The 27,431-nt window shown below is 37.7% G+C and overlaps 1 protein-coding gene across 5 annotated transcripts in view; it reads left to right on the plus strand.

The window, feature by feature from the left end:
- LOC105084198 (uncharacterized) overlaps positions 1 to 27,431 on the plus strand; it is a 987,172-nt gene that overhangs the window by 720,473 nt on the left and 239,268 nt on the right. The window contains exon 1 of one of the 5 annotated variants that reach the window (XM_074348173.1): positions 18,885 to 19,011. The exons of the other annotated variants lie outside the window; for them this stretch is intronic. The gene's annotated coding sequence lies outside the window, so the exon portion shown is untranslated. Of the gene's footprint in view, positions 1 to 18,884; positions 19,012 to 27,431 lie in introns of those variants that run through there. 5 annotated transcript variants of the gene reach the window in all.

The following is a 27,431-nucleotide window of genomic DNA, read 5'->3' on the forward strand; positions in this document are numbered from 1 at the left end:
TTCCTTGTAAAAAACAATCTTAAATGTGTATTATGTATATACACACACACACACACAGTAATTTTATGTATTTTTCTTCTAACAACAAAAGCAATGAACATAACTTTCCCAAAAGGACATTTTTCTTGACAAAACAACTGTGTTAATTCACTCGCATCCCTCAGGTTGCCCACGACATCAAATTGAATCATGTTGAAATTTATTTATGAATTACTCTATACTATGTATGTATTTCTCCATTTGCTCTTGATGTTTTCCCTCTCTCTCTCTCTCTCTCTCTTTCTCTCACACACACACACCCAGTCTTCACCAACATCAGCTGTTACCGCTGTAGTTGATCATTTTAGTTATTGTATCTATTCTATCATCTTCTAGGTTTGTTTTCTTCTAATTTGATCACATCTTCTAAAATTGTTTTCACTTGGAGTACTTTTTCTTTCTTTTGCCTTCTATTTAACAGTATTCAGAATTTTCTCTCATACTTTGATTTTCTTAAATTGAATTGTACTCTGTCTAGGTGTGGGGTTCATTGTCAGTCCTATTTGGCAATCAGTGGTCCTTTTAAATCCAAAATCTTTCATCTTTCTTTAATTCTGAGAAAAAGTCCTAAATTTTTGTACATCACATTTCCATTTGGAATTTCTTTTGTGGCTTATTGTTCTTCTTTATATGGCTAATATCTTCTAATATTGCTATATTTATCACACTATTTTTAATTCTTAATCAGTTCTAATGCTTTTGCTTCAGATGGTGCTTGCTGTCCAGTTCATTCTTTCTGTTTTAGGTAATTGTAGGCACTGCTGTCCGGGTGTCTCGGTGAGTTCATACTCTCCTCGTGCATCAGCTGCTCTGTTTCAGCGGGATCTCTGCATTTCTGGAAGTGTGTTTTGGGTAATGGCCAGAGGCGAGGCTTCAGTCTGTGTGAATTTTTGGTGAATTTTAAAAATAGAGAAGGGGTTAAATCCTTGGGCAGAGAGTCTGAGGCACCACAGACCCTATGTGGATTCCGGGCTGTTAACTATCACTCCCACAAGGGTTTCATCTGATCAGTGATTCATGTCTCACTTTTAATGGTAGCACAGCAATGGGAGGAGGCAGTCTCCCTAGGCTGACATCCATCAGCATATGGATAGTGATGGGGAAGAGTGAATGCCCAGGGGCAGCTGGTCAGTCTTCGCCTATTTTGAACAATTCGTCACTCAGGCAGGCGCTTTGTGCTGCCTAGTATTATCTCAGAGAGCCCACTTTAGCGATCTGAGCTGCTGGAGAAGACTTCTGGTGAACGGGAAGGTGATGATTGTCCAAAGACCATATAAAAGAAAGGCAAGTGCAAACTGTAAAAGGCTCTTTCCACTTTTATCTCCTCAAGGACATCTTTGGAGCATTTCCATGGGAGGATGCAACTCTTTTAAGGAGGATGCAGCCCCCTACTCTTTCATATGCAGACATCCATCAGCCTCTTCAGGGCCTTTTGTTAGTTACTTTATTTTATTTTTTTATATTAGTTATTTTGGTTAGTGTCTCAAAGATGTTTTCTTGTATTAATACCATTACAAAATAGACTTTAAGGTTGATCTGAGGAAACTGAGCCTACAGTGTAAGTCATGTCACTGTCATGGCAGGAACTGGAACCTTAAGGTCAATGGCTTAGTTAATTTTACAAGTAATTTGCATTTGTTTGTTGTTTATTCAGATAGTTTAAAATACTTCTCCCAGCATGGATTTATGTGTATATTCTTCTGCTCAAGGGTTCTTATATATTTATCGATACATGGACAATCCATTATACTTTTAAGAGTTCTTTGCCAAAAAGTGGTGTCCATTTCGATAAGAACTACACAGTTTAAATTCATGTCTTTTAAAGTGGAGGAAAATGGAAGAGTTTGAGCTGAGAAGGGTTCCTGTTCCTGGATCTCTAAATAAGAATAGGGCTCTCCTGCTAGTAGTTCAAGCTGACAAAAGGACAGATCTTAGTGTGAAAGGAGCTGAATTACATTTTACCTCCCTCCTTCAATTCAGGTGCATTTTCAAAATTTGAGATCAAAATGCAAAAATAAAAAACAAATTAAAATGCAGAAATTACTACTTGCATAAAATCTGGACAATTTTAACTCTAAACATTTCTAAAAACTCTTGTAAGTTTGCATGTTTTTTTGTTTTTTTTTTTTTGTAAGGGAGGTGGAATGGATAATTTGAATTACAAAAAAGCCTTGATAACCCCCCACACATCAATTTACCTGTGAACAAAAAGATTCACACTGAGAAAATGGGATTTGGGACTATTTGATGAATTACTACAGACTACTTGAATATTCCATTAGCAAAATAATAGCTCATTATGGAACCTCTGAAGAATGCGGTATAATTACAATAGTACTATCCTCCCTTAGGGGGGTTGGGGGAGGAATGCAAATGTTAAAAATGATAGCTATTTAACCAATGCTAGGGAAAAATGCCTCAAAACAAACTGAGAGGGTAAATGACTTCTGGAATTCAGTGAAGTTTTTGTAGTTTCCACCAGCTTGAATTAGTTGAATGTGTTCTGCCAAGTGGAAGGTTATTTGCCTTCTTGGACTCATGTAAATAACATATTCATGCACACCTCGTGTGATAGTGATGATAGAATTGCCTTAGTCTCTTACATTTTTCTGTAAACCATGCCTGGATATGTTGGAGGGGTGGCAGCACGTTCATACCCTCAGTACCGGGTGAGAAAATTCCAAGAAGTTGACTGTTGACCAGAAGGTAGATGATGATAAGAGGGAGAAGGATGGAAAGAAAGAATGGAGGACAGGGTGAAGGGGGAAAGAGAAGGAATAAGGAAATAATTAAAGAAGCCTAATGTCTAATAACATAGAAATATGATAACTTCTGTCAGAGAGCTGAAGTACAAAATACTAACTTAGTAAAATCCTCCAAGTGCTAAAGGATTTATAGCAAGTGCCCTTGTCTTGCTACTAAACTAAAATGATGATATATAAATGAATAAAGAAAACTCTTTTTTCTTTAAGAATTCAGCTTAATTTTTCAGGTCTGAGGTTGTTAACTGTGATATTCAATAAACCACGTGGGGAAAGCTAAACTGCTAACCAAGTCATTAAAAATCTCAAAGTTAAAAAGTTACTTTAAGACAATAAAAGGTATAATTATTAACTTCAGCTGGGGGAACACAAATAAGGGGAAAAAGAAGACTGGACTCAACCTGTGGCTTTATTTTTTATTTTTTATTTTTTATCTTTTGGAAAGCTGACATATTTGTCTCAATTTAGGAAATCTGCAAAATATTTCAAGGCAAGAATTTTACAGTGAGTGTTATGCTCAATGAGCAGGAATATTCATACCTAAACCACATTGTTATGTTTAAGATCACTCAGTTGAACATGAAGTTTGTAATGGCCCCAAACTCTCCATGTGGTGTACATTTGAAAGAAATGTGAACTGTCCAGTCTCCATCCTGTTGTAAAGATCACTGGAGGCACAGTCTGCCTGCAGCATCAGTAAGAAAAAACACGTGCATATTCAGAACAACAACACAGAGCAGCTGTGCTTGTCGGCGAGCCTGCAATACTTTATTCAAATATCCACACTGATAGGATGAAGACAGAACCTTAACACATTTATTCACTGCCACACTGTCAAAGCCAGAACAGATGACCACTCAACAAATCTCTGCTAAATGAACAATACGATAAAGAATGTATGAAATTGCATGTTACAGTACCACTGTACATATATTTTCAATCTATAGCTACCTTCCACAAATTAGTACTGTTTGTACTCATGATGGTAATCAGTGGTATGGATAGTCCAAAATCAGGACTATTTAAATTTAGAAAGTGTTTAGGGACAAATGCTTTAACTTTCTAAAGGACGATTTTTATGGACTCAATTAAAATATCCCCCTAGTTCTTCAATACATATTGGTGGCAGTGTGATGGGAAAAGTGACTAGGAATATAAGGAAATTCGATTCCTTTGAGTAATCTATAAACAGAAAACCAAAAGTGACTAGTTTAGCATTCATCTGCAATAATATTACCCAGAGGTGCAAGAAGTCAAGTTTCATAATATTTAGTAATTTTCCCAGAATGTATATTTTTCTTATCCTTGGTTGAAATTATTCTAGAAGAATGAGGTTCCGGTTCTGGTAACACAGAGAAAGCACTCCTTGTCTCCCTGATGGAAAGCAGGTGTAAGACCCAGATAGCAGGTAGGGAGCAGCTGTTTGTGGGCCCTGTAAAAGAAATAGTAGCGGGAGGACTGGGGATGAAGTACAGTTGTCCAGGACTCCCGGACCCCGCAGTGAGTGGTCCTTTTTTGTCCCTCTGATATTCCCTGGCCTGGACCTAACATAGCCAGCACTCTGGAAGTGAGCACTACCAGTGCAGTCAGAGAAAGTTCCAGGAGAAACCTGGCTCGAGGAGTCACGAATAGGACTTAACAACTGTAAGAGTGAGAAGATCAACATCCTTCCTCCCATTGTCCCTCCCTGCTCCCACGCCAGCCACTAGCTAATCCACGGCAGCACTGGGAGCTGCAGCCATGGAGGCCCACGGGAGACAGACTAACTGAGGTTTCCAGCAGCTCCGATTACAAGAGGGCAGGGCTAATTCCCATGGCTTTTTCTCTCTGTCCCCTGGCTGCTCTGCTCAGGATGCAGGCAGAATTTTTTGTAGGTGGTCCTTCACCATATTTGGGAAGTTTTCAGCATTGTTCCTTTTAGTTTTTTTTTTTTCTTTGCAGGTCCACAGTTTTTTCTCTTCTCCTTCCGACACTATGATAATACAAGCATTAGACTTTTTGGTATTGTCTCACGGTTACCTCGTGCTCTATTCATTTGTTGTTTTCTTAATTTTTTTCCCTTTTTTCTTCATTGTTCAGATTGAATAATATCTATTCAAGGGATCTTCAAGTTTGCTGACTCTTTCCTCTGCCACCTCCATTCTGATCCTTGAGACCATCCTATGAGATTTTCATTTCAATGATTACACTTTTCAGTTCTAAAATTTCCATTTAGTTCTTCTTTATGTCTTCTATTTCTTTGCTGAGATTTTCTGTCTTTCCACTTGTTTCAAGGATGTTTCTGTCACTCTTTCTAGTTGGAGAATTTTTTGTAACTGCTTTCAAGTTCCTGTTAGATAATTCGAACAACTCTATCATCTCAGATTCTTTTCCTATGCAAGCTAAGATTTTCCAGGTTTTATGTATGGCAAGTAATTTTGTGTTATATTGTGGACATTTTGAATATTACATTGCATCTCTGGGTCTAGTTGAAGCCCTACAGAGAATGTTGATACCTTTGCTTTAGCAGCCATCAACTTGATTGGGTTCAAGTCACATTTTGACCAAATTTCTTTGGGTTGTGGTCCCAATGTCAATTTGGTTTTAAAGTCCTTTACAGTGCTGTTCAAATTTGTCCTGTATGTTCTTCAGGCAGCCAGCCAGTCTGGGATTTGGGCAACAGACTATTTCAATGTTTCTTCTCAAAGTCTGTGTGTGCTGTTTAGATTCAGATCCACACTGGTGCGGATTGGGTGAAGACAGGAATTCATGTACTGTGGAGAAAACTGCATATACCTGGTTTCTCTGAAAGCTTTTCATTTAGCAGTCTAAACAGTCATTTAACTTGCTTTCAAGTTCTTCCCTCTCCTGCTGTCTCCCTGGTAATTCCTGGTTCCTTCAGATTCCTCTTTTTCACTCCTCTGGCCAGAAGTACATTCTGCTTTAGTACATCCTGCTCAGCTGCCCGCTTTCCTTGACTGCACCCATGTCCTGGTCGGGGGGCGAGTGAGCAGGAGGGGAAGGAAAAACGGGGAAGGAGGATGAGTAGGGGAAGTAACTGAGGTGGGGGGGAGCTCCTTCCCTTATTTCAAGACCATAGCTCCTTTGTTTGGAGGGGAAGATTTTCTTCCTTCAAAGTTATGGGGTCCTGCTGGGTCTGGTTGCTGTCATTGCCACCACTGCTCTAAAATCACTTGGAGGCTAAGGCACTAAAGAATGGAACAAAAGGGGGGAGAAAGAAGAAAAACAGATTTCCATACTCTCTCTGAGCATTAGGAGGCCCCCCTCTCTTTTATGAACAGAATATTTATTGTTCTGTGCATTCCTTTTATGCATTTGAACTTGAGGGTAGATAGATAAGGCAAAATATGGATTAAATTCACCTCTAAAGTTAGGAAATCTGAGATTTTAGTAGCGACTTTTATACACCCAGTTATTGCCAAGTCCTGACCACTGGGCTGACGTTAAGGCACCATTAGAGTCACTAGGGCAGAGAGGCAGCTGGCTATACATAGACAGTGCAGCCATCAACTAGAGTGCTTCTCCTAGGTTTCTGTGTGTGCCAGGGCCCCTTCCAGTTCACGGGCCACCTTGAATTCAGGCCATGGAACTCTGGAGGGGAATAAAATTGGTGAACTCACTGTCTGTTTGGTGGTACTTTTAATTCTGGTCTTCTTATCCAACCCCCTTACCTCTGTTTTCTTTTCAGCATCCTCAAATAGCTGCTCCATGCACATTCTTTCCAGGTTTTAAAGCTGCATTCAATAGGACAGATGGATTGGAGTGTGCTTAGTCCATCTTAGCCAGGAATGAATGAATCTCTCTCTCTCTCTCATCTCATTCTCTCTATCCAGCTGTCTATTTATCTCTGTGTCTCTGTCTTTCTGACTTGCTAGCTAGCTATCTCTGTTGGGTTAGCTTAGATGCTTGCCTCTAAAGCCATAAAGAGGTGATGAACATTTTTTTTTTGCAGCCCTATTAAATGTTTGGGTTAAAGCTTCTTAACCCAAAAGCTAGTTTCATGATTCCTTGGTATAAGATACTCAAGGTGTATCGAGGTGCTTTAGGAAATGAGTTAAATATGGTGCACACATGTCCAGTTATATATTTTTTTTCAAACTACCATAAAGGTAAAAACTTAGACCCATAATGAACTTTGTTATTCTGTGTGAATTCATGATTTAAGGGATCTGGCATACTGAACTGTCTTCCCACCACAAGCTTGAATCCCCTTGGTAGTATCTTTGCTAAGTGGCCATCATTCTGGGATGAATCAAGAAATACTACTTTCTAAGGCAGTTCAGTTTGATTACTATAATATTCTTTTCTAAACTGAGGCCAAATCAGGTTTTCTAGATTTTCCACCCATGTTTCACTTTTTCTATCTTTTGGAAGCTTAAAGAAGAGGGTTTTAAAAAAGGATCTATTTAATTTTTTTCCAAACAAGAAAACCCTTTAAATATTTGAACACAGCTTAGCTTTCCCCACCTACACACTCCTGGTTTCTCTGAAAGCGTTTCATTTAACAGCCGATGGCCATGTTTCCCTGGGTGGTCTGCAAACCATCTGGGTGGTCTGCAAACCATCTGTTGCAGAATCTTCTGAGGTTCCTATTAAAAAATGCCGAGCTTTAGGTTTCACCTCAGATGTACTGAATCAGAATGTCAAGTTGGAGAGCTGTTGCTCTGTTTTGTGGGAGTTGGGCCCCAGCTGGGCCCCATGGCAGCCTCCTCTGCAGTCCTTTCAACTGAGTTTTCTATGCCCGTCAAGTGAATACCAGTGGGGAACTCATCCTTAGAATTTTAAAAGTGCTTTAAAAATGTTTCCAGAAATTGGCAAGGGGTTTCTGCATTCTCTGATGGATAATAAAATTTATAGCAAGCAATGGAGTGACAATCATGTTCTCTGAGAGTCTGAGATACTGAAGCTACAAGTTTAAGTGGCTCTGTTTGGGTCAAGGAGGCTAATTAGGGAGAAGGAACTAGAGGTGTGAGGTTTGGTAAAGTGACCGTTGCTGTAATATTCCATTTGGGCTCACAAAGTAAGTTGGCAGAGTCTATTTCTCTGTAGGAGGAAGGAAGGAAAAGTGGGGTTCTAATTCTTTCTTTGTGTCCTGATAGAAATCCTTTTGTGCAAGTGTTGATCCTCAGCCACAAAGAAGTGGCAGCTTCCTGGGAAGAGGAGTTTTTAGCCCCGTCTCCCATTACTGTAGATTCACCTGAGAGCTAGAAACAAAACACCGATGACTGGGTTCCCTGTGTAGAGATTATGATTTAGTTAGTCTGGAATAAAGCCCAGACACCCATTTTGTTTAAGCACTCCAGGTAATTCTAATATGCATCAAGGACTGAGAAGTACTATCCTAAATAATTAAAATAGAACTACCTTCCTGCTGGCATGTATTGTCAGAAGTGATGTGAACACTTCCAGCTAATTGATAACAGAATCATGAAAAACCTGGTAACGATTTGGGGATAAAACCTCTCTCCCAATCCACTGCTTTTGAAAAAAAAAAAAAAAAACTAGTTTGAACCTCTAGAGAAGAGAGAGCGATGTTTAAATTATTTGGGGAAAAAGAAATCTTTTTGCAGCAGGGAATAAATAAAAGGAATTAAGTCCAGAGAGAAGAATCTTTTACTTTGCTTCTGAATCAGTAGGATACAGCGGAAATCAGTCACTCATTTTTTAATAGTTTTGTTTCACTAACTTGCTTAACGTTTAGGATTACTCCCACCCACTCCATTATTCAGATCATAAGAGCTGGGGAGAAAAAAGCCCTGAAAGTAGTGAATGCTTTTGGAGATATAAGCTGCTAAAATATATCTTAGAGCATTTCAAAGACAAGTAGTTATTCATTCTGCCTCTAGCAGCACATATATAATTGGGGTTGTGGGCCCAATCTCTTTAGCTTGAAATAAAATGAACATGTTTTTCTCATTTTTCACTCTCTGCATATTCATACGTAGTGGTTTTTCCCTCTTCTGAAAACAATACACTCTAGTAAAACCACATTATAACCAGTCTTGACCTTGTTTTTTGTTTCTTTTTTTTTTTTTTGCCCCCCTGCAAGATTCAACTTTTACAGCTGTTGTGAGCTGTGGGCCAAATCAAAGCTGAGAGAAGCTTTGTAGTTTCTGAAATTTCCCCTTTCCAGAAAGTAACACAGAGTCTTGGGATGACTGAGCCACTGCCAGCTGGTGACAGCTCTTGCAAGCCCTGCCTCCCCTCTCATCTCTCGGGAGCCCAGCCGATGGAAGAAAGCCACCTGTTCTAAGGCCACTGGCTTTCACTGTAATCAAGAAATAACCACACAGGGGAGAAGAATCTCTTTGTTGGTTTTAGTGAGTGCCTTCAGAATTTGTGGTGTAACCAAACATGAGCACACTTCAGCTGAAATGAATGCCATAGCAAAGTAGAGGCAGATTAATAACCCGTTACCTTTTTTAAAAAAAAATTAATTTTTTTCTTTTATTGCCATACGTATCTCTATTGGTATTTGCGCTACTACTTCATGTTTATGTAGCTATATAAAGAAGGTCTTTTTTCTCCCACTTTGAAGTTTCAGCTTTTTTTTTAAATTTTTGTAATCAAGAAGACCTTTGAAAGGAAGATGTTCCAGTGGTTAACAGTGACTTGTAGAAGGGTTTGGGCAAGGAATCAGCGGTCTGAACACACCAGGACATGACCTAGGCTTGACCAGTTAGATGTTTCCGACTCACAGTATTAAGTTGGAGCAGGCAGTTCAGAGAGAGAGACTGAAGGTGCATTCGTAGCTCTCTCAGTGTCCAGCCCCATCAGTGTTCAGTGGTGGGGCAGCACCTCACTGGACATTTCTGCCAAAAGCAATTGTTTCTCTTCTTGCTTCTTGTCTGCAACAAATTCCTTTACTTTTGGTCTGTGACCTAAATTTAATTTTTATCTTCTGCTGATTCTGTGAGCCCATTATATTTCCAATAAATGCTTTTCTATGTACAGGATCAGTTTCTATTGCTTGCAACGAAGGATCTTACTGGATACACGTGGGGTGAGAATGGTACAATCACTAGGACAGGAGGTGATAATTGTAATCCCAAACCTAGCAGTATTTCTTGGGAATGTTTCTGCAGTTTTGCAATATATGTGAAATTATAATCTGCAGCATAAACACAAGATTGGAGATAAATATTGTAAAATTCCATTACAGAGTAATAAAAAGTTAGAAGGAATTTTTGAATTTTGAGAGTAACTATTTTTAATGGAACTCCTTCATATTAAGTAAATGCCCATTTTTCTAAAATAAGGTGAATGCAGTCCTGCTTTGAAGGAGGCCTTGTCTGCATTCTTCATAGATGATAGATGTTCAAGGCTCTCAGCAGTCAAGTTCAATGCGAGAGATATTGCCATTTCTTTGTGTTTTAATATTGGATTGGAAGTCTCATCCTCTGATGATTTGAATCTGGGTCAGATATTCTCCACTATTGTGGGGTGGGGGAAGACGAGGAATAACCTTTCTATCTTTTGGAATGTTCCAGCCCTTTTATCAATCACTTAGGTCATCTGCTTACAAAGGATTGCTCTCTGGGGCACCTAGACTTTGAGGAACCCCAAAGGAAAGAAAATAAAAGCATCTAAGCAGGCCTTTTGGTTTTGTGAGGGCTGCAGCAGGTGGATGGAGGGAGTCTAAGCCCTTGTCTGGTGAGCCAGAGCAAGTTGAACAAGAGAGTGGGGAAGCCCCCGGGAGTGAGGCCATTCTCTCTGTAGTTTTCCTTTGTAAAGGATAAAGTTAGGGTTGAGTGAACCCAGAAGCTTTTTCCTGTCAGGGGGGAATTAGAACAAAGATTTCCTTTAAAGACAGTGTGCTTAGTACTGTTTAGTGACGGATGAATCTCAAAAGACTCAGTCGTGATAAAACCCCAATGTGTAGATTCTTGGTAGAAGCACAGAGTAACTTCTCTAAACTTTTCTCTACTTGTCCTTTGTTCCCCTGACATCTCATTTCCTGTTTCTGGCTCTCTTTCCTCATTCTCCTAATCCCATCTGGCCCTTTACCTACAAGTATTATTATTTAAAAAAAACAAAACAAAACAAAACCAAAAAACTGCAAGCTGTCCTTTTTCTGAAAAGAAGTGGAAGTTCAAGGTGTTGAACAAGCATATTTTCACAATGGAGTGGCACGGCGGGAGATGGTGGGACGAGGTAAAGTTCCTGTTTAGCATTCGACTTTCTGCCTGATCTTAACCTTCTAAAGTCATTTTCTCAAGAGGCTAATATTTATTTACAGTCTTCGTCTTGGAGAAACAAATAATAACAGTTTGTAAGCCACTTAAAACACCCCCTGCTCCAGAAATGATAAATATGATGAAAATCCTACCGTCCACGCTGAAGGAAGAACTCTGTTCACTTTCCTATACTAATCCCCTAATTCCGGCTTTTCCTCAGCAGTGGGGTGCCTAGCTCCATGGGGTGACACAGTTGCTTCTTATTTCTCTACATGTCCTAAGTCATCACGTTGACTTCTTATTGTGACTCACGTTTAAGATGAATTTTTACTCCACGAGAATAATTTTTGTATGACCTTATCTTCAAATACAGTCCTCTGTAGTATTATATAGCCAGCATGGGCTGGACAAATACCTGTGGAAAATTGTTGAAAATCATTTGACTAAGGCGGCCTAATTACAAAAAGCCAGTGGGACTATATAGCCCTGATGTTCTGCACTTTGATTTCGTGTTCCTCTGTCACTCATATTTCTCCTTAGCAAATGTCTCTCAAACATCTACAGAAGTGAAAATAGAGAAATGGTCTCCCAGCGCATGCTTCCCAGGACTGCTGTGTGCGTGGCTCTTGCACAAATTTAACGGGAACCATCTCACTGTAGTCAGTCTGTGTGGCTGCCCTGATGCACGCCATCTTCCTACATTTTCTCCCTTTCTTTCAGACAGGACTTACTAAATAATATTCACAGCAAAGGTATCCATTACATCGCCAAACCAAATATAAGCATACTGACTTTGCCAGTTATTCCATGATTTTGTGGAAGTTGGCTTCTATTTCCATACTCACAGCACAGTAATTCCCCTCCATTCGTTTATGTTTTACTTATTCATTGGGTTTCTACTCTAAGCCAGGTGTTAGCTAAGTAATTCTTATATGATACCCCATATACTCTGGTCGTGCTTGCAAAACCTGAATTTGCTATGCTGTATTATATTTCTATATCTTTGCACATAGACTATTTTGGCCTTTTTTAAAATTAAGATATAATTTACAGACAGTGAAATTCATCCTTTTAGGGTAAAGGTTTATGATTTTGGGAGATGCGTATAACCTAGTGATCAGCACCACAATTGAAATCTGGAACTGTTTCATCAACCCCACAGTTTTCTTCATGCCATTTAAAGTCAGTGCCTTCTCCTGTCCCATAGAAAGCACTCATTTGTTTTCTCTCCCTAAGGTTTTCCCTTGTCCAATGTGGCACTTGGATGGAATCAGACATTATTAGGGTACTGGGAATGGCTTCTTTCACTTAGCATAATGCATCTGAGATCCATTCATGTCATTCTGTGCATCAGTAGTGTCTTCTTGTTATTGCTGGATACTAGTCCGTGGTAAGAACGTACCATGGTTTGTTTATCCATTCACCCACTGAAGGACATTTGGGTTGTTTCTAGTTTTTTGGAGATTACGAATAAACTGCTGTAAATAGTCATGAAGGATTTTTTGTATAAACATCATTTTTCATTTCACTGAGGCCAGTACCTAGGAGGAGGAATTGCATCATTTGTTCAGTGGATGGTTGACTTTGTAAGAAATTGACAAACTGGTTTTGAAAGTCGCTATAGCGTTTTACATCCCCACCAGCAATGTGGAAGACATCAAGTTGCTCCCGGCCCCCTCCGATTCTTGGGATTTCAGTAGTTTGTTTTTTATTTATTTATTTATTTTTGTCCATTCAAACTAATGTAGTGGGAACTGGTTAGGGTTTTAATTTGCATTTCCTTAATAACCAATGATGTTTACACATCATTTACTTGCCTGTACTCTTACCTAATTTTTTCCTTAGTGTCTCTGTCGCATGCAGTTGCTTCACAATAGAGCAAATACCATCTTGCCTAGAACACCTCAGGCTGCCCCAGTCAGGGATAAGCTCTTCCTCCTCCGTGTTTGAGTGTCAATAGGAGCTCGCCTTTTTGGTGCATTTCTCACTTGCCTCCACCTGCCTATTTCACTATAAAGATGATGCATCTCAAATGAGTAAGACTCTGCTCTATTCAAGTGTGTATCTTGAGTGCCTATTTCAGAGCCTGACACTTAGCTTTGGCCGATTTGTGATTAAATGTATGAATTCAGCTGAGTTTCCTCGTGTACCTAATAACACGGTTAGACAGTGTAATTATGGTAGTCCTGTCTGTACAGATGCTGTATGATTCTATCCTTTGGTCCGCCCACAGGAACAAAATCTAGTAAGTGTGTTGAGACTGCAGGGTGAGGGCAAATAAGTATCTACATGGCAACTGATAATATAATAATAAACTGCTATTAATAGTAATGTACTGAGTGCATTACAGGTAGCAAGAATTGTAGCGAGTCAGAGGTCTAATGCATTATTTAATTTGTTCTCCGTAGCAACCTTATGAAGTTGATGTTACTGACTAATATCTTCACTTTACAAATCAGGAAACAGAGTATGGAAGAGGTTTAAGGATCTTTGTTGAAAGTCACCCAGCTGTTAAGTTGCAGAGCTGGGCTGTGAACTCTGGTCTATCACTGTCTACACCCTTTGCTGTGCCCTACTGAGCAGCTTGGTTCCTGCCCTGTGCCATGCACTGTCCTAGATTTACTGCAGCCTCTGTATGCTCGTCTATCCATTCTAACAATCAGAGCTTAAAGACCTAGGAAGTTAGGGATCTCCTGCCTTTGAATAAAACTAAATAAAATGTTAGTGTCTTATAAATATCTTCTTTGAATAGATACTGAGGGAACACAGAAATAATGGGTGGAATTTAATGAGCTCTTTGGATGTCCAAGGTACTTTATCAGAGTTGAACATCTGTACCTTTCTATGAGAAATCACAATGCTATATCCTAGGTGGATGAATGAGGAGGCTGATTTCCTGCTGCTCGGAGTTCACAGCTGTTAAGTACCAGCAGTTTATGTAAGCTATTTGGGCAGAGGGCAGAGGGTCTGTTTCCTCCATCACTCCTGTCCCTCAGCCCAAGATCCTGTTGCTTCCCTTAATTGCTTCTGCTCTTTTTTTTTGGTGGTACCTGACAGTTTATTAAGGCAGAGGGAAACAGCAGTGATTTATCATTAAAAATCCACTGTAATTACATTTACACACACACAGGCTCTTGTCAGCCTTACAATTCAGCCTGATATTGCATAAGTTAATATTATTAGGATATTAACAACTATTAGATGGTAGGCAGAACAGTCTGTTGTTTCATTAAGTGATAAGTAAGAGGCAGGTATGTGCTGTTGAGGTTACTGACAAGTGAGCAAAGCCCTGGGGTGCAGAGGTAGACTCCACTTGGGAACTGAACGCTGCACTGCCACCCACCTCGTTACGGAGACGTGCCATCAGTCACCCCAGTTGTTTCCTGAAAGTGTCTGGCCACGAGGAGCCTTGGAGGTTTGGCGTGGGGGGAACATGTTGAAATGCATTGAAGAAACTTAAATAGCCTTAACATAATATCCTTTCTAGGGTAAATTCCTAAGGTTAGAGGAATGTCATTCTACCACACTGTGAGTTGCATGGACAATAGCCTTGTCCCTTTCTTCTCCTTTTCATCTCTCTCAGGCTCAGGGGCCATTCTTTTCTGTTCCACCTGACAAATTGAACAGTGATGATCCTTCCTCCGAGCTTCTCACTTAGTCAACCTACAGACCCTACTATGCTGAGATGTCATCCAGACAGATCTAAAATCCTGTCTTAATCAATGAACTGTGTGGTGATGAAAATTCTGGTGATTATCTCTTTAAGTTCACAAGACGGTGAACAAAATGTATGAGATGGCTGTTGGTAGGACAACAAAAGTCTACTTTAAATTCTTCAATGCAAAATGGAGTATTCATTGTGTGGCTGAAACTTGATAAATGAATTCCTGTGTTCTCCTAGGTCTGTCTCCATTCATGGATAGCTGTCTAATTATTGTTCTTTGTTGGAGAAACAGCCCGGGGTCTCCTATCTGCCACCCTGGTGATGTTCCTCCCCTGAAATTATGTTTTATTTGTTAGCTATGTTATGGGCCAAGGCAGCAACATGTCTATGAAAATGGAAAAACTATAGAAGGCTAGTCAAAAGGAAATGTAGTAATATTTCTAAAAAGAAATAAAGTAAAATAAAGTCGTGAGAAATTATTTGTAAGTTGCGTGAAATGTCACAACTTGATAGGATGGCTTTAAAAGCAACAGAGTGTTAGCTTCCACTGAGGTGAGGTTTATGTGTTGTTATTATTTGCTTTATTATAAAGTTTCTCCTTTCAGATGTGTTGACAATTATCATGGATTTTGTGTAGCCTTATAGATTTCTCCCCAGTTAGAAGTATCTATTAACTATCTAGGGTATTTGTAAGTAGTGTTCAGAATTTGTTGTAAGGTAGGACAAAGGTGTAACTTGAATCACGGAGGGGTTGGTGGAGGATAACTCTGTTAAGAAACAACATGCATGCAAGTAGCCCTGTCATTCTTGCTTCTTGCTTCCATCTGGCAGGTCACCGTGCCTGCCCCCACCTCTTTCTCAATCTCTTACCCACATTGTAAAAGCAGCAGAGTTTGGTCTGGCACTTTGGGGGATGGTGAACCATGTTAATCTCACACCACTGCTTTCATGTCTTGGATTTCTCATTAATTTGGACTTAGTAGTTTGCTAGAGATGAGAACTTAAAGCCACAGAAGGGCCTCTCCTTCTGTCTTAAGTCAGGCATTCCAACCAGATTTCTTATGGGCTTTAATTGGGAGTTATGGACAGTTGGATAATTATAATAATGTGGTAACTGAACTTCTCATTTGTCACTGTCTCTTGCGTGTATAGCTCTTTCTGAAATCTCATAAGATTAGAAGATGAGACCGTTGCAGGTTTGGAGCCTTCCTCCATCTAATTCTTATAAATCGAGATAATAAAGAACCTCACCCTGATTCCTAATATTTTGGTTATTGTGTATTTTTCAGTGGATTAAGTTCAGTGATTCACTTTCAGACCTCTGTAAGATGGTAGAAGCATACAGACCCTTCCCAGATTTGGTGAACTATAGGAAGAGTGGCGTTCGTGGACGTTATTTATATTTTGTTTTTCAAGTATGTCTGCATATATTTTTCCAGCAGCATTGTAAGCACCTTGAAAATAAAAATGACGTATTAGTCATGTTTTTGTACTCTTTCACCGGGCAGAGCACGTGGTTAAATGCTCAGTAAATGTTACATGAACAGAGCTGATGGCTGTGTGTTAATGTTAATTGTCAAAAGGACTCATTTTCTGCAGACAGTTTTGTTATATTTCTATTTTTGCCATTTTAGGAATATCATATTAACAGTTATTTGCAGGTCTTACTTTTGACATTCTTGTATGAATTTATAAAGAAGTGTGGATCATTGGTACATTTGATTTAGAAATTATAATTACATTGTCGTTGATAGAAAGAAAGATTGAAAGTAGCAAAAGCACTGATCTGTTTATTTTCAGTACAGACTGTCAATCAGTAAGTCCTGTATGTCAGCAATACCAGTTCAGTTGCATTGTTGAATACATGTAAAATTAAATTTATTGAATTAAAGAGTTATGTAGCAATTTTAATTTGTTTACAGTTTTAGACAGGCTCAATTTGCTTAGCAATATATATAGCAAATTCTGTTAGGGTGTTTTGTTTAAATAACATGAGGGAGGGAGTTATTATTGTCTTTCCCACTTCTGTACATTTTCCATCTTAGTTTCTGCAGTTCTCCACTGCTTTCGGCAGAAGCCAGCAAGTGGTCTTCTTTGTTCTGGTGTGCTTAGGTATCACCACTAAAAGCTTATGGGAAGAAGGCAGTTACTTCCAACAGGAAAATTTTACAAGGATTCTGACTTTGTGAAATTTTATGTGAGAAAACTTGGTGATAAGAAGAACAGTTTTGGTCCAGGCCACATCTGACCCCATCAAATAAGACTGATACAGCACAAAGATAAAGCAATTGAATAATATTTGACTTGGCAAACTGTACATTTAGATTCCTTCCTAATCTAATTTATTCCTATGCTAGAGTGCTTACAGGTAAAGTGCTGAAAATTGTGTCCTTTCAATATGGAAAATTATGTCTTTTTGTGACACTCATTCAAACCTTAAAGCATGATTACACTACCCCATAACTAAAAAGACCTTGAATTCTTTTTTATATTTGCAGTCTTTTTTATTGAAGTATAGTCAGTTACAGTGTGTCAATTTCTGGTGTACAGCATAATGTCCCAGTCATGCATATACATATACATATATATATATATATGTGTGTGTGTGTGTGTGTATATATATATATATATTTGTTTTCATATTCTTTTCCATTATAGGTTACTACTGGGTATTGAATATAGTTCCCTGTGCTACGCAGTAGAAACTTGTTGTTTATCTATTTTATGTATCGTAGTTAGTCTTGAATCTCTTTAGGGAAGACTGTCCACTCAGCACTCTGGTTGGACTGTTGTGTATGAGAAAGAAATTTTTAATGTTTAAGCTGCTAAGATTTCAGCTGGTATGGTCTTAAATACTACAGTCACTAAACTTCAGTTTTTCTCATAGATTAAAATGAGGGTAAAGGTATTTAATCTTCATATATACAGTGATTATGAAGATTCTATTTAAGTTAATGCATGTAGAGCATGAAGTATGGAGGAAGCTCTGAAAAAATTAGCTATTGTTATGAGGTTTTGCTATTTGTTATTCTTATATGATCTCCAGCCATTTTACTAACACTGGCATTTTCTAGAAGACTTGCAGTAGCAGACACCAAAGGATTAACAGAAGTATATGTGTAAAGTAATTATCATGAGGAATATAGTCAGTGATGCCATTTCTTTTCCCCGGGGTTGGGAAAGGTTTCCATTGTTTCAGGTTGCTGAGTGCAGTATGCTCTGGGAAACACTGCCTTGAAATTAGGTTGAGTAACCAGTGTAGCTTTGCTCTGTATGTGAAAACAGGAGATCAGTGCATAGTCCCTCTATCTTTTCCACTTCACTTCTCTTATATTGAGAGATTACTTTTAAGCATCTTTCATCTCCAAGTATTACACTGGTTGATTTTATTTGTCCTTTAAAGCATGAGGTATAACAGGGGGAACTCACTGGTGAAGCTCCCAGGGAACAGTAGTGGGAAGTCAGGCATGAGCTTCAGCTGCAGGCACTGCAGAACAGGAGGACCAAAGTAGCATGCAGGGCAGAGAAGCAGGCCAGTGCCAGAGCTGGTCAGCCAATGCCACCGTCACCTAAGGGCTATCAGGAAATGTGAATATGCTGCTCAGGCTTACTGTAGGTTGCACAAATTCCAGTTTATTCCTGTGTCCCAGTTTCTCAAGTCTTCTGAAGTTCACTAGTCAAATAGTCTCTTTTCTAAAGCATTTCTGCCTCCTTCACTTCTTGAAGAGAAGTGATGATTTTTTTCCTGACCCAAAAAACAGGCTAATATTCAAGTGATGTTCCACTCCTCAAACTCTATTCCAAAAAGAGTCTCTATCTACTTTTTAGCTTATGAAGTACATTAATATGTTATTTTCTTGTATGAAAACTTTTCTAGGTCTGTGCATATGTTGGCTGTTGCTTTGGGGCCCATTTTTATTTGGCATATTATAGTGTGATATGAAGATTGTTATACACAAAGTAGCTGGGATGATGAAGTTGATAGAAACAAACTTAACCAAAAGTTACTTTAGAAGTATACTTTATCTCCCTTCATTTTTACCCAAGACAGAAGTGTTTTTGGAGACAATAAGAGAAGGTAAGATGTCCACTCTAAAGAAAAACAAAATGTAAATGTTGTCATTCTATGAGGGTTCTCAGATAGCCTTGCATTCAGGACCAAGTAACTGTTCAGTAAAGCTCTGTCAATTCTAAGTGTGGTGTTGGTGTATGCAATAAAATCTGACGCTATGTTTACATTCCAAGGTCACACAGCTTTGCAGTGTGAGAAGACTGGATTTGGGTCATTAAAATTGTGGACACAGTATCTCACTCATGTGCTGCGCGCTGACTGGTTGAGAAGCTTCTGTTGACTGAGCAAGTCTATCATGTAAGAACTTCTCTGAGCAGTATTCTGTCAGTTAATGTCAGAGTGAATTGGAAGGAATTCAGGCAAGGCTGAGGGCCCTTGATCCAAATGGTATTTTGCTGACAAACACATCTGAACTGGAGAGTATTAACACAGCAGAACTTTCAAGAAAACCAAGACAATTTTTGATAGCGAAGTTCCCTTATATATGGTGGTTCCCTTTGTCTTCATACTTCTCCCTTGTAGAGTTTTATTCTTACCTATTCTCATTCTAGCAGAAGGCTGATGTAAAATAACACATGATTTTCTACACTAGGTAAGATATAGAGAGATGGACAGATAGAGATAGAGATATAGAGCTATCTCTCTCTCTCTCTGTAAGTCATCTGTCTAACCAGAGGAAAGAGGGAGAGAGGGACTACTTTAAATATTCCATGACATGTTAGGTTTCTATACAAATTCTTTATGATATTTATTTGATCAAAATATCTTACAAATTTAACTTAGAAAAACAACATTAAAATATGTAATATAGCAGAGCTTCTAAAATGTGTGTGTGTGTGTGTGTATATATATATATATATATATACACACACACACACATACATACATACATACATGACTGGGACATTATGCTGTACACCAGAAACTGACACATTGTAACTGGCTATACTTAAATTAATTAATAAATAAAACTTAAAAAATAAAAAGTACCTAAAATATCTAAAAGGCTATTCCTAAGTATGCCATTTATCACTTCTGCTACTCTGAACAAGTTGCTTGTTCTTTCTGGTCTTCGGTTTCTTTATTGGCAGAATGATAAGGGTAATTTTTTATTGTGTTTAAGTACACTTGTTCTAATTAATAAAAGTATAAAAGTAGTAAGTCATTGGGATGTGACGTGCAGGGATCGAGAACATAGAGTAGCTTTGTGTGGTGACAGATGGAAACTAGACTTACCATGGCGATCATTTTGTAAGGTATAGAAATGTTGAATCACTATGCCGTACACCTGAAACTAATGTTGTAAGTCAATTACATTTCAATAAAATATATAAAATTAAGGTATTTGTATTGTTATAAAACTTGCACTATGTTTACGTATTCAATTGAGTATGATAAGTTCAGTAAAAACAAATCTCAGTTTTATCAATCAGTATTTTTTACTGATTTTATTAGCTAGTAAAATAAATGGTCTTTGTGCATCGCACATTCATCTGGTTGTTTGTTCCCACAGATACAGTTTTCAGAATTTAAGTTATCACTATGACTATCTTGACAATAATCAGAGATCCTTTTTCTTGATAAAAGATACAAATTTTATTGCAACAGAAATCTGTATTACTCCTATATCATTCATGATTTTATCAGGAATTTAATATAGTTTAAATATCTATAGTGCTTTGGAAAATTTTTGTTTCTTTAGAAAACTGAGAAAACCTCTGAGAAACCTGTCTTAGTAATACATTAGATTTTCTCTTCTGAAAGAGTGATGGAGATGTAAATGGTTTGAGGGACATCCTTGCCTTCTTGAACTGCCTACTTTTTCTGTTATGCATATTCTCTGTACTAGGCATTTAGTCACGTTTTCTTGACTGTAACAAATGAGTTTCTGCTCATGCATCTGTAACTATGCTCTCCATTTCTTTCTGGGCTGTTACAATATGATTTTCTCACAACGTAAAAGCAAAGGATCATTTTGAATGTGCTCAGAAACATTTGCCCCCATTCAGAGGACAGAAATTGTTGAGCTTGAGGAAAATCTCCTTTTCCCATAACTTTCTCTGTCCAGAAATGTTTCCATGATTTCCCATAGTTGATTCACAAGCCCAGAGTACAAATAATTTTTTTTACAAGGGAATTTCTCACTGGTGCTAAACAGAAATAAGAGACTGTTCCTACTTTTTTTTCCTTTTACAGTTTGATAGATTAGTTTCTGTCTATGCCCTCAATGTTTTTATTTAAGATATTTACTAAAATTTAATTTTTTCATTACTTTTTCTATAGCCAAATTCTTTTAAAATTTGCCCATTCCTGGTAACTTAGATTTTTTTGTTTTGCTTTGTTTTGTTTTTCCTTTACTCGGAAAAGCAATGATAGCTTTCTTCACCCTTACTCACTTTTGGTGGTCAAGCCTGTTTCACATAATATTGGTAAAGGAGAGTAAATTGCAGATATTCTGCAGGTTTAATTCAGCTTGGTTTTATGAGCAAGGGTAAGCGGGAGAGGCAGATGGGAAGCTCTTGGTTTTATGATGTTCCTTTGTAAAATGGGCCTTTTCCTGTCACACAGTGTCAAAAATGGCACCCTCAGCCTGCTTCCTGTTCCCTATGGAATCTGGCAGGGTAACTGACAGTCTTGCATGGAAACAGAGCTATATCAAAAAGCAATTTCATTGTGGTCACAAGACTAAGGAGGAGACAGATGCTGTACTGGCAGCAGTACAGGAGCCAAAGGATGAGCAGCTCCTCTATCTGATGTCCCCTGGTTGCTCCACGAGCCACTCTGGGCTACATACACCCCATCAAGAACTGCAACTCACAGCTATGGAAACCCAAATAGAACAACACTCGCTGTTGACTGGCAGGACCTCTGACCATAAATGAGAGTAAATGAAAGACATACGCTGATTATCACAGAAAAGAAAAAGGTACATGTATCTACTCATTCATTTCATACTTTTTTCTAAAAAATGTATGAAAGTGGTTCTATACATTGTGAAATGATTTTCACTGTTTTCAAGGACAGTTTAAAGAAGAACTTTGCTTTTTAAAATATCTAAATAGCTAAATATTTAGACTATCTAAAACATAAAATATTCACACTATTGAGAACCTACAGTGAACTATCATTATAGAGTCATACATGCCTCTCTGGCACTAAGCTCGGTGGAGTGAGATGGCCAATGAGACGAGGGTGCCATTTTTATTATTTATTTATTAAGTGTAGCCACTTAATACGGAACGGACCATTCCGTGAGTAGTCACAACATGCTAGCAGATTTTAATCTGTAGCCCATTTCAAGAGAAATTCACCATTTCTATTAAAAAGAAATGTGTTTTTATTTTCACTTATGTTCTCCTGATCTCATTCCATTTGGGCCCAATTTGAATAGATGATGAGATGAGTTAATCAAAGTTAATTAAATAAAACTTTGCTGATAATGCATTTCATTTCTTCTAATACTTTGAATTCAGAAGAATTCAGAAGAAAATAACAAAACAAACTATAAAGAAAGTTGGAATTTATGCATTGCCTTTGGCTGTAAACAAGCTCAAAGACTGGGCTATTTGGCATTATGACAATTAAACTGGAGGACACTGAATACGCGCCAATGTTGATAAGTACGGTCTATCCATTCTGCATTGTGTCCCCATCTTTGAGACTTAGAATCTGGCAGATAGAAGGGGAATTTTATCTTGTTGGAAAATAGAGTTGGAAAATCAACCCAAATGAAATTGCAGAAATCGAGGGGTGAGAGTTCTAGAAATTTTCTGATTTCTCCTTTGCACTTAGCTAGACTACATAAGATGATTCTATGTATTCATTATTTTAATACACTTTAAAAAGAGTAGCTTGAATTGCAAAGACACTATTAAGATAATAATATTAATGATAATTTAAAAACTATGTCAGCATTTATATTATTTAAAAATAAACTCAGAATGGCTTGGCTCAACTTCCTGTGTATTGCTTGAGTAGGTTAGACAGTTTCAGTGGTTATCTTTTTGCTGCTTTGTTAGCTGAGCGTGTTTAACTTTATCGTGATTCTAAGCTTTTGTGTCTATGTTCTGATCTGCGTTTTACTGCCATTCTCCCTGCAGTATTGTCAGTGTAACTCACGGTTAGAAGTGGAAACAAGCATGGATATGAAAAGGTTCAGGTGTGTGAATCTAAACAACAAAATTTTCTCCGAAAAACAATCACCAGTGTCCATGTATTTGCTTTGAGCAGCAGTTGACTTAATAATACTTTATTGTGCCATCTTTATATAGAAGTCAAATAAACTTCAGTTAAGAAGTAGCTTCATTTAATCAAGTCAGCAGATATTTACTGGATGCGTAACCTACACCAGGCAATATATCTCCTTTGTTGTATACTAACATTAAATGCAAAGAAAGGTCCAGGGTGAGTGTCTGGCCAGGAATGGAAGAGGTGGAAGAAATCATATTAAATACTATATATAAAATTATTCTTTTGGCTATATTTTGTTGATTAGCAAATGATACAATAAATATGAAGCTAATCTTCCAAAGAGTAATTGTGGAGACTTTTATAACAAGTGTTCACCCTATTTTTGATACTGGTAAAATTAGTAACTGGGCTTTAAAAATAAATTGAAAGTCCAAAGCTCTAAAATAGTAAACCCAAACATTCTGGTCTCAGAACCCATTTACTTGCTTAAAAATTATTGAGAACACCCCAAAAAGCTTCTGTGAATGTGGGTTATATCTGCTGGCATTTGTATCAGAAATTAAAATCGGGAAACATTTCAGTATTTATTAACTCACTTAGAAATAACAATAGTGATACCATTACATGTTGACATAAATGCATGTTCTTATGAAAAATAACTGTCTTTTCCAACACAAAAAATGATGAATGGCATTGTTTTATATTTTTAAACATTTTTTTATTGGGTGGTTTAATAAAAGACAGCTAGATTTTTAGATTTGCTTTGCTATTCAGTTTGTTACAACCTCACATATCATGTACCCTCTGGAAAACCCCATTGGACACTTGTGAAAGAATGAGAATAAAATAGGAAAATACCATTGTACTTTATTACAAAATTAGTTCTGACCTCATGGACCCTTTAAAGGATCTTAGGAACTCCAGGAATCCTCTGACCACACTTTGAGAACCACCGCTATTGAATAAATCTGCTGCAAACTCAATTGTTATGTTTTAGGTTTTAACTCTTTTTCATCTTACATTATCTGAATTTGAGCTTTAGCAATTCAGTGTATTGCTTATCTGTGAGTTAAAATAAAAGAACTAGATAATTCCTTCCTAGTATTGGTATACTTCATATATTTTAAATATCCATGAATAAAGTATAAATTTAAAAAATAAAGACAAGTGATAGTCTCTAGTAGTCCAACACCTAAGAAGCTGCAAGATGGTATGCAATCCACACACAGTCAACTGAGCCCCAGATTTACTGAGATAAATGGCTAGACCAAAAGACAGCTAAATAAATGGACAGAATTTGATACACGTGCAACTACCTCTCGGCATCAATTTTTGGCTTAATAAAAACAATGCTTCCCATCTATCGTTTTGTAATGTATGTTAGCAGTCTAATAATTTGTTTTATTTACCTTATCTTCCTGGACTCCTTTTAAAATAATCTGCAGATGTGGAGATTAGTAAAGGCAGTGCCACCCTTACACAACTGACATGGCTGTCTAGGTGGGAATAGCCAGTGAAATGTTAGATATTTTATAATTCTTGGAATAATTTTAAATGTGTTGACTATTAATAGTCATTTTGCTGGTTTCCTTTGTTGTATTTGAAATGCAGGTGCACAGGTAGCAAGAGTGTTTCTAAGTTGCTCCTGATGTGAGGCTTCAGGTCCTTTAGTTTTCCCAAGGTCAAGTAGGCATGGGCCCTTTTAATTTTACGAGGAATGCTTACCATTTGCCTTCTATTTACACACAGCTATTGAAGTAATTCTTTTCCTTTTTAGGGTCCAAATCTGTCATCTACAGAGCCTTTTCAGTAATACTGTGATTTAGTTTTCAAGAGAATAGCTAGCTTCTATTGTTTCAAAGGGGTCATTGAACAATTTCAGATTGCCATTTTGAAGGAAAGCACAAACAAAAATTTATTTTGAGAGCAAGGAAGAGAAAATTTTTATCCCCAGGATGGTAAACATTTTGGCAAAAGAAAAAAGAAAAAAAAAAGAAAACCATGACTAAGAGTGAGTGCGTGTGTGTGAGCTTGTGTGTGTATGTGTGTGTGCTCTACCCTTTCCAAAAAAGTTGACACTATCATGATCATTCAAACTGATCTTTTCTGCTAAGGTGAAGAGATTTCTAGCGGCAGTATCTAATGATTACCCAAACAGAGCAGAGCAACTAAGTCTGGGCTCTCCTCTATGCTTGGAAGTGCCTTGGCGTGGTTGAAAGCTTGAGTGACAATGGCCAACTGCCAAGCACCCACATACAATAGGAGTATTCTGTTTCCCAGTTACTAAGGGTACCCTGAGAACTCCTCCCATATTTGGAAGCAAGGAGTCCTCTTCTTTCCTTGGCATCGTTCTTTGGCAGCTTTAGGAGGGTTTGTTACCCAGTCTCAAAAGAATGTTCTTAAAGATAGCTCATGCTAGAGTGAATTAAAATATATACATTTACTTAGAGCAGACCATAACAAAGTAGGGTGTATAAATGCCTTCAAAAATGGAGACTTTTACATTTTCTTTCTTTCTTTGATAAGGTTCATTCATTCCATTTTCATGACATTTCTGAAGTGTCTGTCTTCTGAAGATTTTTCTTTGAAATTAGTTCTAGGTTCGTGTTTGTAGAAATAGCCCATTTTTCAGTCAATAACTAAAACACAGTATTGCATAATTAAGGCAAAATTGTGCTCCAAAGTAGGGATTATCTGTACATTGTCAGTGAGTTGGGACACAACATGAGCTTGATCCACTCATTTGGGTCAATAAGTAGCAGTTTTGCTGAAGCTGAATCAATCACATAGCAAACCACATCAGTTGTTAAGATGGTCAAAATGAAGAAATAATAGTGGAATTTATTATACCCAGAAGTTACAGATGTAGCCAAAAAATAATAAAGAAATCTACCAGACATTAGGAGACAATACATAAATCTCAGTGGTCAGTGTATTTTTGAAAAAAAATTTGTCTACCTGACTATTTGGAGTTAGGTTTATACAGGAACGTTCTGTTCTGATGGGGTATCATCTTTGAAGTTCGTATACAGAGTAGCTTCTATCCAAAGACCCTGAACTAATGAGACCAGTCAAAGTGGGAGAAATACATATATTTAATTATCTTGAAACTTCAGTACAAAATTATTATTTCATGATGTCTCCGTTATGTGCATACATATAATATTTTAAAAATACTTTTACTAATCAAAGAAGAAATCTAAGTAGAATTGTGTTCCACTCTGATCAACACTGTCACAAAATCCCAAAAAGTCTACACAGAGGACCACAATGGAGCACTTTTTGGTGATCTGGTGTTGAAATTGCATCATTTCCTATCCACATGGGTGAGAGATTCTTCAATACAGAAAGTTTCTGTCCAAAATTTCCATTCTTCTGTAACATTTGTTCTAATCGTTAAAAATTTCTCTATTGCTTATAGTAAGTCACTTGTTGTCAGTTACAGTTTAAAGAACTCACTTTCAAATATTTTAGTTTCTCTAAATAAAATTATGCCATGATACAGAGCATTGGGTTGTCATGAACATACTTATGATTGTGAGCTCATTGTAGATTTCACTGATGGAAAAGTAGGAGAGAGAAAACAGTAAGTCCATAAAAAGCAGGAGCTAAAAGTTTAAATTGTAGCAGCTTTTGGATATGGTTGAGAACTTAGAGGATAATGGACTGCGGAAATATTCTTTAGAAGATAATGATCGGAGGAAAATTATGGGTCAGTTGCAACTGTTGTGGTGAATAGATATTCAGATTTCACATTTGAAATGAAATCACTGTTTCTTTTCAGTGTAAGCCTTTAGTGTCTGTCAGTTAGCAAACAGGGAAAATGAAGAAGTATATCTTTTTCTTTCAGGTTGTAGCACACGGTACAGATATTCCAGTAGAATTCCTAAAGTGCAAGGTGAATCAGTCTCATGAATTGAAACTTTGATTTTGTTCTTGAACCAGGACTGTTTACAGAGTCCCATGAGGAAGGACTTCTATAAAATATCTTAAAATATGGTGCCCCTTGTTTTGAAAGAAAGGCGAAGTATTTCTCCACTGTGAATATGCCCTTTGTGCTAATAACTGTTAGGACATGACAGCTAAACAGTTGACTCTTTCTTCTGATGAAGCCTCTTTTGCTTTGGTTAATGCCATTGTTTGAGAGGATTAGGCAATACGTTTCTATGTTTCTAGGGTTTCTGACGTTGCTTGATGTTCCATGTAACCTTAACGGAATAGCTTGATAAAATAATCCACCACAGCATTGCTCTGACCCTGACTTGCCCTTAGAGGCCAAGATTGAGGGAACTTGGGTCCTAGATGAACTCACTTCCTTTAATGACAAGTTTTCTAGATCAGGCAGCTATTTCATGTTCAAGAAACTGACCTGAGCCTTTATCCTGAGGGAGAAGTTGGTTGGAGATGAAAGCAAACCTAGATCCCAGTTTTCACTCTGAAACTTGCCTCCTGAACTTGAATGTTTATAAGTGTGAATATGAGATTAGCTTTGGCTAATGACCATAGATGGCCTTTCTGACCATGGA

Source organism: Camelus bactrianus, chromosome 20 (genome assembly GCF_048773025.1).
Source record: "Camelus bactrianus isolate YW-2024 breed Bactrian camel chromosome 20, ASM4877302v1, whole genome shotgun sequence".
NCBI lineage: Eukaryota > Metazoa > Chordata > Mammalia > Artiodactyla > Camelidae > Camelus > Camelus bactrianus.